The sequence below is a fragment of the Triticum dicoccoides genome, chromosome 4B, assembly GCF_002162155.2.
Source record: "Triticum dicoccoides isolate Atlit2015 ecotype Zavitan chromosome 4B, WEW_v2.0, whole genome shotgun sequence".
NCBI lineage: Eukaryota > Viridiplantae > Streptophyta > Magnoliopsida > Poales > Poaceae > Triticum > Triticum dicoccoides.
In genome coordinates this window covers 552739014-552751608 of record NC_041387.1, presented here as the reverse complement: position 1 = coordinate 552751608, position 12595 = coordinate 552739014, and the positions used below count along the sequence as shown (strand labels likewise).

Genomic DNA, 12595 nt, shown 5'->3' with positions numbered 1-12595 from the left:
ATCCAGCATGCATCTAGTGTATTAAGTTCATGGAAAAATGGAGTAATGCAATAAGAACAATGGCATGATGTAGACAAGATCCGTTTATCTATTGCGGCAGATATGGATCCCGTCTTTTTATCCTTAGTAGCAACGATACATACGTGTCGGTTCCCTTTCTGTCACTAGGATCAAGCACCGTAAGATCAAACCCACACCGGGCACCTCTTTCCATTGCAAGATAAATAGATCAAGTTGGCCAAACAAAATCTAAATATCGGAGAAGAAATACGAGGCTATAAGAGATCACGCATATAAGAGATCAAAGAACTCAAATAACTTTCATGGATATAAAAAGATATAACTGATCATAAACTAGAAGTTCATCAGATCCCAACAAACACACCGCAAAAAGGACTTACATCATATGGATCTCCAAGAGATCATTGTATTGATAATCAAGAGAGAGAGAGAGAGAGGAATCCATCTAGCTACTAACTACGGACCCGAAGGTCTACAAGGAACTACTCACGCATCATCGGAGAGGCACCAATGGAAGTGGTGAACCCCTCCGTGATGGTGTCTAGATTGGATCTCGGAGTTCTGGACTCTACGACGGCTGGATGAAAATTTCGTCGACTCCCCTAGGGTTTCTGAAATATTGGGGTATTTATAGAGCAAAGAGTCGGTTCAGGGGGCACCCGAGGTGGGCACAACCTGAGGGAGTCCTAGATTAAGGGGTCCTCGGCCGTTCGGACTATGTGACGTGGGCCAGACTAATGGGCTATGAAGATACAAGACAGAAGACTTCTCCCCGTGTCCGGATGGGACTCTACTTGGCGTGGAAGGAAAGCTTGGCGTTCGGATATGAAGATTCCTTTCTCTGTAACCGACTTTATGTAACCCTAGCCCCCTCCGGTGTCTATATAAACCAGAGGGTTTAGTCCGTAGAGGCAAGAACAATCATAATCATATAGGCTAGACTTCTAGGGTTTAGCCATTACGATCTCGTGGTAGATCAACTCTTGTAATACTCATATTCATCAAGATCAATCAAGCAGGAAGTAGGGCATTACCTCCATAGAGAGGGCCCGAACGTGGGTAAACATCGTGTCCCCCGTCTCCTGTTACCATCGACCTTAGACGCACAGTTCGGGACCCCTACCCGAGATCCGCCGGTTTTAACACCGACACAACCCACCTGGGCGCGCCTGGGCCTCCTGGCGGGCCCAGGTGGGTTGTCCCCTCCTTGGGACTCCCCCCAGGTGCAACCAGGGCCCATTGTGTTCCTTCTGGTCCGTAGAAAATCATCGTAAATTGGCATGGTATTTGGACCCCTTTTGATATTGATTTCCTGTGATGTAAAAAACATGCAGAAAACAGCAACTGGCATTTGGCACTATGTCAATAGGTTAGTACCAAAAATGGTATAAAATGATTATAAAACATCCAAGATTGATAGTAAAACAACATGGAATAATCAAAAATTATAGATACGTTGGAGACGTATCACTGCCCCCATGCCGCCGCCCCGAATCACGCCGCGCCGCCGTCGTCCCCAATTCGGCCGCCGCTGACTAATTTTGCGTCATCTGTTGGAGTTGACCCTTTTATGAAGATGCAAAAAACACTTTTTTGAAGATGTAACTTTTTACATCTTATATTTTACATCTTCAAATCTACATGTTCTATTAAAGATGCTCTAAGCTAAACTAAAACCGGATGCAACCCGATCACCGGCCACCTCCACTCGCTTTTGATTCCCGCCGCCCACCCGTCCACGCAAAGAAAGCATAATCATGCCTTGCCTAAGAGCATCTCCAACAGACGTCCAATATCAGTGTCGCGCCCAAAAAATCGCAAGTTTAGCGTGCGCGGAGTTAAAAAGAGCACTCCAGCGGACGCTGCATAATAGAGCACACTCTAAAAAGTGTTCAGCGCGCCGGATGAAACTAAATTGGAAGCTGTATATTTGGGGCGTGAGCTCCAGCGCGGTGAAATTCCCACGCGCGCTGAAAAGTGTCCCGTGCGCCCTTGGCCGTCGGCCTCCTCGCGGCGCCTGCCGCCAGCCTCCTCGCGTGCGCCCGCTGCCGGCCTTCTCGTGTGCGCGCGCCAGCCCGCCAGCTGACCACGGGTGGCGGGGCGCGGGCACGGTCACGGCAGGGCGGCCCGGCCACAGCCACGGCGGCGGCCGGGTGAGCAGGTCACGACCACGGCGACGGGGCGAGCAGGCCGCGGCCACGGGCGGCGGGGCGAGCAGGCCGCGACCACGGCCACGGGCGGCGGGGCGCGGGTACGGCCAGAACCACGACGGCGGGGCGAGCAGGGGAGGAGCGCGGCCACGGCCATGGCGGCTGCGGGCCACGGCCACGGCGGCGAGTAGGCCACGGGTGGCGGCGTGTGGCCATGACCATGACGGCGAGCATGCCACGGGCGGCGAGCTGGATACAGGCGCGTGTGATTAATTTTGGACGTCTGCTGGAGATGTAGCTTGACGATATATTTTTGGGCGTCTGCTAGAGATGTTTGGTTATCCGACGCGCTAAAACGCTATTTTGAGGCTGTATAAAAAATTAGCGCGTGGATTCATAGGGCACCTGTTGCATATGCTCTAACACGCGGCCACGCCAGCGCGGCGAAGCCGTATCCGGCAAGGTGCCGGTTGGCGCCACGCCTCCCCGACCGCCTCTGCGCCGGCTACAAAAGGCGCCCAGGCGCGATCCCCTCCACCCCGCGCTCCGGCCTCCTCCCTCTCTTTCTTTTGAGCCTTCGATTCGGCAGCGCCTCCGCCCTCGATCGCCTCCCCGCGTCTCTCTCCGCGACTGTTTCCTTCCCCTCGTCCATCAAATCTCGATTCGTTTCGAAATCGCGTTTGATTTTGCTGCTACTACGCTCGTCGCCTCTGCTTCCTGCGCTCGCAGGGGATTCGGCCCGTCCCGCCCGCCTCCGTGCGACTCCGGGGAGCGAGCGGTCGATGGTGGACTCCGTTCAGCCGTTTGGTTTTGCTTCTGCGTCTGATTTCGGGTGACCCGAGGGAGGGCCGGAGCAGGGTCAGTTCCTCGTGCTCTGTCAGATCGGTTCCTGGTTCCGCCACCTGCCTGCGTCCGTCGCCGTCAGTTAATACGAGGTGGATTCGAGGCCCTCGTGGATTCTTGTTGTACCGGCTGACCTAGCTTGCTTTCCGTTCGTGGTTATTTTGATTGATTGGTGACAGTCCAACGGTTATTCTGATATGGTCAGATCTTCTCGGATGATCAAGCTAGCTTTCAATCTCTTATACCAACCTAGGCTGGAATACACGACTGCGTTTGGATAATACATCAAATCCCTCCTAATTTAGTTTCTTGGTCTGCACTGTACAATTTAGTCTACTACAGTACAATTCTGATTTGGATATGTTGCTGCTTGTCCAGAAATTGGGATTACAGGGACTGATGGGAGCCACTCATCTTCTTGCTGACCTGCGCGTGTTGATGATCTCCACAATTCAATTAGTTTCCCAACAACTCTGATTTTCATTTGTTGCTGGCTCTCTACAAACTGGACTTAACAGGTGGTACTATTTTGGCAAGGCATAGCGTTTCTTCTTATGGGGTTCAAGTTTCTGGACCTTTCTTATTGAAATAATTATAACTCAGCAGACAGTAGTTTCCCCTGCCTTAGTCATTCTCAGCTCTTGCAGATAGTGTCCCAGTCGAGACAGGCTTAATTTCTTTTATCTTCAACTCATCGTTTAATCTAGTTTTCTTCCTAACCGGAACATTTATTTATCGAAAGGTATCATGCTCGCTGCAGGTCGTTGTTCAGGAACTCAAGGCCACCAACCTGATGCTGAGTTTGCAGTTCTTCTAAATCTATCTTCTCAATTCCTTAACTTAGATAATAATACGAAGATTTCTTACTAGGCAATATTTCAAATTCAGATTTAGCTGCAAAGGTGCAAGAATGAAGCTTCAAACTAGTGGCACATCCTACAACCGGAAAAAACTTAAATCTCTTACCCTCTTATTTTTATTTGATTCACCTACATGTCCATCTCTGTGATTTAGGTTTTTGCTTCTGCCCTCCATGTCGTTGCAGATTTGTTTTGGCCATGTAGTGAGTCTGAATCTGTTAAAATCGTCTGGTTTGCCATCTATCTGTACTCTTGATCCCTGCGTTGGTCTTCCTGCCCATTGCTATCTGATATATTTAGGAAGTTTGGGCCCACATGCAAACCTGTGCTTGTGTCACCGTGTCAGGCCAGTGTCTTGACTGTTGGTTCATTTGTGTTGGCTTCCATGGGTTGGTTGCAGGACTGGATCTGGTATGTGGAGATCCTTGGGGTATTGTATGTCTAAGGGGATTTGAGGCAGGTCAGATTCGAATGGCTATATTGCTCATGTGGTCTTCTGGTTATCATCACGAGTTCCATCATCATCAGCTAATATGAGGTGGATTCAGGGTCCTGCTGGATTCTTATTGTAGCAGGCTAGCAGCTGATCTCGCTTTTGTTGTGTGTTTGTGCTCCTTTAGATGCAGCAGAAGCAAGAGGGTAGTGGTTCCAGGGAGATGAGTCAAAGGGTGGAGGTTTGGTTTCTGATATATAAATGGTCAGATCGTCCTGGAGGACAATGTTTTGGTGTTCAACTGAAGTTTTGGATTGCTCATCAACCTGGAACTTGTGAAGTTGTGATACGTGTTTGGATGATATCAAATTCTTGATCCCTCTGACTTTTAACTTATTCATTTGCAAAGTACAATAATTTACTCTTCAGAGGTTCTGATTTGGATTATCATTGGTGGATCTCCAGAAATTTGGATTTGGCTTAGCGGCGGGGGGTGACTTGTCTTCTTCTTTCTGTTCTGCTTTGGATGAATCGTTACTTCCCCCATTTCATTTATTTCTCTCCTCGCCTTTTGTCTACGACAATTCTGATTTGCATTTTTTTTTCTAATCCATTGGTCTAATCCATTGGTGCTTCTTCAGAAATTGGGATTATACGGTTTAGTGGGAACACCTATCGTCTTGGTGATCTGCGTTGGATGATCATTACCTATCAGTTTAATTTCTTCTTCTCCAGAGTTCAATTAGTCTCCCATCTGATTATGATCTGTTGATGGTTGTCCAGAAATTGGAATTACACGGCCTAGCGGGTGGTCCTATTTTGCCTCGGCATGGCGGTTCTTTTTCTGTTCCTTGACTTTCCAGACATTTATTATTCAATATAATTGAACTCTCCAGACATTAGTATTTTCTCTGCCCTTAGTTGGTAATCCTCAGCTCTTGCAGACAATGGCTTCGATAATTGCAGTTTGGAACCGGTGTGGTAACCTGTCATCCCTACCCCCAACCGAGAGATGCTTACTTAATCTTTACATCATCGTTTGACGCATGCTTTAGTTGAGCCTAGTTTTTCCTAACTTATAGAAAGGTATCTTCCTCGGTGCAGGTCGTAGTTGACGAATTCAAGTCCAACTTGGTGCTGAGTTGCAGTTCTTCTAAATCTACCATTTTCTCAACTCATCATAATCTCCCTTTTTTTAGTCTCTGTTTTGGTTCCCCAAAATTCTGATTTAAACTACTTGGTGGCTTCCAGAAAATGGAATAATATGGCTTAGAACGAGGTCCTATTTTTCCTCAGCATGGCGGTCCCTTCTGTGGCTCAAACTTTTTCAACCTTCCATATTGAAATCTCATGGCATTATTAGGTTTTCTCTGCCTTAGTGGGTAATTCTCGGCTCTTGCAGATACTGACTTGGAAAGGATATACCTGCAGTTTGGAACTGGTGTTGTCATCCGTCAACCATAGCTGAACTTCCTATCCGAAACAGGCTTGTTCGCGCCCGTCATTTGATCCATACTTATAAATAGCGATCCGAAAATGTTATAAATACGTCCACAAACATCCGTATGTAGTCTATTAAAATCTCTAAAAAGACTTACATTTAAAAACGGAGGAAATATTTCCCAACTCCTCCTGAACTCAGGCAAAGACAACCAAGTAGAACCACATATGGGTGCTGTTCTTGCTTTTACAAGTTATTATTTCCTCCGATAACTAGTAAACATCAGTTACACTCGAAGAATACCCTCCCGGCCTCCCACAAGCACTCGCACTATTTGACAGAAGCACTGCCTTCTTTTGTTGAGGTAGGCATATATCACTGTTATAATTACCACTACCTTTGCAAGTGCAGTATCAGGATCAGTATATAGGCGTCCGTCGCGGGCTAAACACTTGGGCCTCGCATGGACCCTAAAGCCCGAAGTCCACTCGGTCACGTTCCTAGTCCAGTTCGGATCACATCCGACCAGTGTCCTATGAACCGACCTCGTAGGTTCCTTCCCTTAAGCGCGTGACCCCTTAGGTTCAAGCCGGCTTGGTCGCAGTTCGGATCACCTCCGGACTATATGGCTGGTAGCAAGGCGTGCCGACCACCAAGCAGACGATGAAGCTGGTTAGGCGAACCTGTACAACGTGTCACACTTCTGTTCCCTTTGCCGCACGATATATGTTGTCGGGCTCAAGGCGAGACTGTCATCCTTGTGCTAACCCGACCTCTTTCTCGTTCCAGTGATACCGACCACTATCAGGATTATCTCATAATCCTTGTCGCATGGCCATGCTGTTCCTGGTCGGATCACACGAGGGGCCCAGAGTATATCTCTCCTGATCGGAGGGGCAAATCCCATCTTGCTCGACCATGTCTCGCAGCATAGGACCGGACAAACCCGAAACCTACCTTTGTAACTACCCAGTCACGGAGTAGCGTTTGGTCGGCCCAAAGCAAGTCTGTCACCATCTCGAATACATGCGTCAGCTCAGGTCTTAGGACATAGAACGTATGTTGTACTAGAGACTCACAGATGACATCGCTGCGTCTCATAGTTGGGTCTGTCCGACTCGGACCTTATCTCGACTCGGATCCGACTATGTTGAATCCGACCAGACCTTTCCAAGTCCATATTATCCGGTTAGCATCCAATGCTCCATGGCTAGTGAGACCGAGCCATCGACCGTGTCATATGCTAGTCTAGCCGGCTGCGCGTCCACACAGCCCTTTCGACTAGGGACCTTTTAGGATAGTCATCATACAATGCATAGTCCCACAAACAAGTCACGTACTTGCTGATACACATCATTGATAATGTCCAAGGACTATCTTTATTCATAAACACATAGGAAATATCATCATACATGATTGCCTCTAGGGCATATCTCCAACAGTGAGGGCAATAATCAGGCAGTGGAAAATCTTATGTTTAGAGGTTCAGGGTGTTCTACTTCTCCAGTGCTTAAAACTTTTGGATCGGCAAAGAGGGGAACTGCTTAGAATCGCCTGGACAAGCTGAAAATGAAGTTAGGGTGATGGAGCTTTGAAGGGGGGAGTGTATTCTCATCTTGTGCTTATGCCGCTCTCTCCTGCCGTTCTCTACCTACCTTTCAGTGAAAAACTCTCGCTGAGAGATGTAAGAGGGCAGTAGTTTTAAACCCTGGTGTGTTTGTGCTGTGACAACTACTTTGGTTGTCGCCGAGAGCTGTTAAACAGTCTGGTCCTGTTGTGGTTGCCTTGGCTTTTAATAAAAAGTTGTGGCGGGGGGCAACCCCTTTCTTCTCAAAAAAAAGGTAGTGTTCATACAATCTGCAAGAGCTAGTTCTACTGCTTTCGGGGAACTTGATCCAACCAAAGTCATTGTCCTTCTTTCTACTCTAGCAAGACTAGCCAAGTAGTCGCTAACCTTATTCTACGAACGGTTAATATGAGTAATACAAGTACGTTGAAGACCTCTAAGATGTCTAATTTCCATCACAAGCGAGGAATAAACAGATCTATCAAGTTCACGATCTTGAATCATAGAAACTGCCACCAACGAATCCATCTCAGTCACAATTGGGAGGTCACTTCTCTGGATGGCAAACGAGAGTACTTCTCTGGATGGCAAACGAGAGTCCTTCCATACACGCACAAAGTTCCACCTCGAGCATATCCCGACAAGATCTCAGCTCCCTACAAGCTGAGAAAATGATGGATCCATCGGCACCCCTTAGAACCATACCTGCACCCGTCGTTCCATCTGTAGCAAAAGAGCCATCAGTGTTCAATTTGACCCACCCAGGACTAGGTGGGATCCACGGGAGAGACACTATAGGTTTGTTATTGCGTACATGTTCAGACAAATTATCATACAAGATGAACATCTTCCCTTTGCTTGGATCTATACTTGTATTGAACTTAATACCGATCAAAGAGTCCAGATAACTTTGGAGGTACCTACTCGACACCTCCAATGGTGGCGCTGGCTTGTCGTGCACAAGTTCATTTCGCACAAACCAACTTCTTTGTAAAGTACTAAATAATACAAACTCTGTAAACCATTGTTCATTCTGTTTCGAGGTTGTAGACTCTGATAACATGTTCACCATTATGAAAATGCCATGGGCCATTTTTTTGAATGGTATGAACAATTTTTAAAATTGTGTAAACAGAAATTACATTTTCTTGTAAAAACAATCAATGCATAGTGAACATTTCTAAAAATTAAGTAGAGTATTTGTTAATATTTTGAAATAAAAATAAAAAACAAAAAAGAGCAAATGTAAGGAAGCGAACGAAGACTACAAGCGCCACATGCGACACTACAATGTTGGGCAAGTTGTAGTAAGCAAGCCGTGCGCCTGAAGTGGGGAACAACTAAGTATGGCTTACCCCTTGAAGAGCTGATTAGGGAACACACAAGTGGTGCATCCAGTCATCACCACGTGTCGCATGCTGGACGCTCCTTTTGAATTTTTTATTTTTTTCATATGTACTTTATGGTTAAATATTTTTTTAACCATGGGATGGGGATCCGAGAATTTTTGAACAGTGTTATAATCGATCCTCTTCGATTTAGTTTCTTTGTTTCACAGTCAAATTTAGCTCACATCTCTGATATGGATTGTTCTCCAGCTATTGGACTTATGGGGGACTTTCCGGAAGGTGCCCTGTTTTGTTTCACCATGTTACAGGCGGTTTCTTCTGTTGACTTCAATCTTTCCTGATTTGCTTTGAACATTGTACTTCCTATGGTTTTCTCTGCCCTTGGTAACTACGTGTCGTTGCAGATATTGACATGGATGAGAGAATTTAGTTTGCTATCTGGAACTGGTGTTGTTGCCTAACTGATCTCCCCTCAAACGTTTTGATGCATTATTCAGCTGTTTTATAAGTAGTTTCGTCTCCCCAAAGCAAAAATTCATGGGAAGGTCTCTTGGTCGTTGCAGGTCCTAATTGACTATTTTAGGTCGAACCTGGTGCGGAGTTATCTGTTTGAAGATCTTCTAAACCCTACACCTTTCCAATTCATTGGAATTTGTTCAACATATAAATTATCTTATGGAGACAATTTGAACATTCAGATTGATTTGGTGGATGTATAAGATTCGAAGGTTGCTCTGGGGCTTCAGTTTAGATGGGACATCCTACAACCGAAAAAATCCAGTGCTCTCTACAACCGAAAAATTACCTTATGCTGTGTTATCTCCTGAAGAAACTTCTGTTGTCTTGGTTGCCTTTTTCCTATAGCATTGATTGTGGTTTTTCCTCCTGCCTTCCTGTGGTTGCATATCAAGCCATGCTGGTAGCCATTCAAAATATGTCACCCTTTTGGTTTCTGATCCTCTCTGTGGTTTACTTTGTTATCTGTACTCCTCATCCATGTGTTTCTGTCTGTTGGCCTGGTGGGCTTGTTCTTTGCAGTATATGTTGGAATTGGTGGGTGTGCCCTGTAGAGTGATCTCAGTGTGGTCTGCCCTCAATGCAAAAATTAGCTTTGTTCCTCTCTTCTTGAATCTCCAATGGCTAATCAACGATTCTGTATGTCATGTAATACAAGGTGAATTTTATCTCGTTTATGTATGTGCCTTTGTTCCTTTAGATACAAGACAGTGGAGATCGTATTGAAGGGTAGAGGTTGAGTGATTCAATGGTTGTTCTTTAGCTCTTCGGATGATATCTTAAGTTTGGATTGGAATTGTTGGTCATGCCTGCATGGTGTCTTGAGGCGTGACTGGACTGTTTGGATATACTCCTCCTATTTGATTTCTCCATATGAGCAGTTTGGTTTCTGTTATTTGGATTTTTGGTTGTTCTCCAGCATTTGAGCGTAGGCTTGCCCTGACTACTTTTTGGCTCAATAATTGGAATGGTGCAGAGCTCTGGAGATTGTTTGCTTCCCTGACGGTTTTGACTTCTGATAAATCTTGATCCTGAGGCATATTACTTGATTTGGTCTTTGTTGCAGCTTTCAGTTTGAACTTGCATTCAGTGGTAGTTTGAAGTTGGTAGTGCGCACATCTGATTTTTCAACCGTCCTGAAGCATCTTAGTTTCTGCTTCAACTTGCATGTGGTTTGGACGGAATATGATCTCATCTTTTGTTCTGAATCAACACAATGCTAGAAGTAATGATGTCCCAATTGGAAGTTCCTTTATTAGTCTCAAACAATGGAAATATCAGTTCGTACTCAAAGTTTGTATAGCAGATTATCAAATTTTGATTTGGCTATTAATTACTACTTGGTTGCCATACTGTTTCCAGAAGTTGTGTTTTAATATTAGGCTGCTTGTATCTATAATTTTATCTCTAGCATCTTTAGCTTGCAAATTTATTACCTAATACTCCCTCCGTTCGGAATTACTTGTCTCGGAAATGGATGTATCTAGAACTAAAATATGTCTAGATACATCCATTTCTACGACAAGTAATTCCGAACTGAGGGAGTACATGTACACGAGCTCTGAATGCAGTATGTCATTCTACTATTCTATATTCTTGTCCACACTTGGTTTGTTTATTTAACTATTTTCCTGGTGAGTTCTTTAGGATCATCTTATGACACAATCAACTTTTGGTCTTCAAAGATTTTTAACCTCGGTGATAAAGAAAGATCCCACCTAGTTTGCCAGCCCTCTCATGGTTTAACACTAGTGGCCTCCTGACTTGTAGTTAGGTAATGTTGATGACTTGATATGCAGAAAGAGGCTAAGGAATTATTGCCATATACTAAAACAATGGAGATTTGAAGGTTCTGAACTGGAAGCTTGAACAAATAGTTTGCCCTGAACACTCTGATATCTTAGATTACTGTCATCTCAACTAATTATGATTCCGGTATGGTGGTCCGGAATTGATTCTCAGAAAATGATGTTCTTCTCATTGGTGCTTCTCCAGTGGGATCTGGATAACATATCTTCCACTCTATGCATGTTCTCGGTTTGCTGGGGAACTTTCTAGTTTTAATTTGACAACTAGCAAAACAGTCTGGCTAATTTGATGATTCCTGCTGATTGTGTACTTTCAACTCCAGTAGCTCATATTCCTGGATTAAAGACAAAAGGCATTCACACATACCGTCTTCTAATGGTTAATTTGATCTGGTTTATGGGATCTTCAACTACATGTTCTCAAATCTTTAATTACATAATCTCGGTTTTCTGTGAACTCCCTAATTTCAATTTCCTTGGCAACTAGCAAAATACTAATTTGATGATTCCTGCCAATTGCAACTCCAGCTATACATATGCCACATATTTTATTTCATCCTGGATTTTTAAGACATAAAAGTATCACCTCTGACCCTATAATGGGATAAAACTGCGAAAGATAACCATCCTCTAGATGTTGGTATATATTCTTATTGTCGAGATTAAAGGTTTGTTCAGGTTCTAGAATTAGTTACTCTCATTCAGGTTCTGGAATTTATAGCTTTTTTTTTGTTTGTGCCCCTATGTCTGTCTTATGATCTTGTAGATATTTGTTGCCTTTGGTTGATCGTGTGGCTTGTATGCTTAGATGAAATAATTGGTTGTAATGTTTGCTAATTTTTGCGTTTTGTAGTTTTTTAGTTTAACACTGCCTTTGCCGGTCCCAAGCCCGGATGAGAAAAAGTGGAGGGAACTCTGCATCATTTGCATCAGAACTTGCATGGCCTCCAAATATTTGAAATTGAGTAACAGTGAATGAAGCATATGATTCAAGCTTTGAAATGCATCCTTTCTATGGCCAGTGTTCTCCAGGAACTTCTGAAGCTGTACTAGGTCGGTGTTTTTCTTACGACCCCAAAGGCAAGTGATTGCATGAAAGGCCTCTCATGTACAACGATTCTTCAGAAAGATGTACATTCAGTTTTTCGCTATGGTAACCTGCAATTTGCTAGACCTGCAGTGACTGATCCTGATACTGCACTTGCAAAGGTAGTGGTAATTATAACAGTGATATATGCCTACCTCAACAAAAGAAGGCAGTGCTTCTGTCAAATAGTGCGAGTGCTTGTGGGAGGCCGGGAGGGTATTCTTCGAGTGTAACTGATGTTTACTAGTTATCGGAGGAAATAATAACTTGTAAAAGCAAGAACAGCACCCATATGTGGTTCTACTTGGTTGTCTTTGCCTGAGTTCAGGAGGAGTTGGGAAATATTTCCTCCGTTTTTAAATATAAGTCTTTTTAGAGATTTTAATAGACTACATACGGATGTTTGTGGACGTATTTTAGAGTGTATTCACATTCATTTTGCTCCGTATGTAATCCATATTTTGGAATCTCTAAAAGGACTTGTATTTAGGAACAAAGGGAGCACAATACTACTCCTCTT

At 44.5% G+C, this 12595-nt stretch overlaps 1 long non-coding RNA gene across 1 annotated transcript; it reads left to right on the top strand.

Annotated features, from left to right (window-relative positions):
* The first annotated feature begins 2713 nt into the window (after positions 1-2713).
* Positions 2714-5299, top strand: LOC119291419. Its single transcript, XR_005142415.1, has 2 exons — positions 2714-3532; positions 3775-5299. It is a non-coding gene; the product is annotated as an uncharacterized LOC119291419 (long non-coding RNA).
* The last annotated feature ends 7296 nt before the right edge of the window (positions 5300-12595 follow it).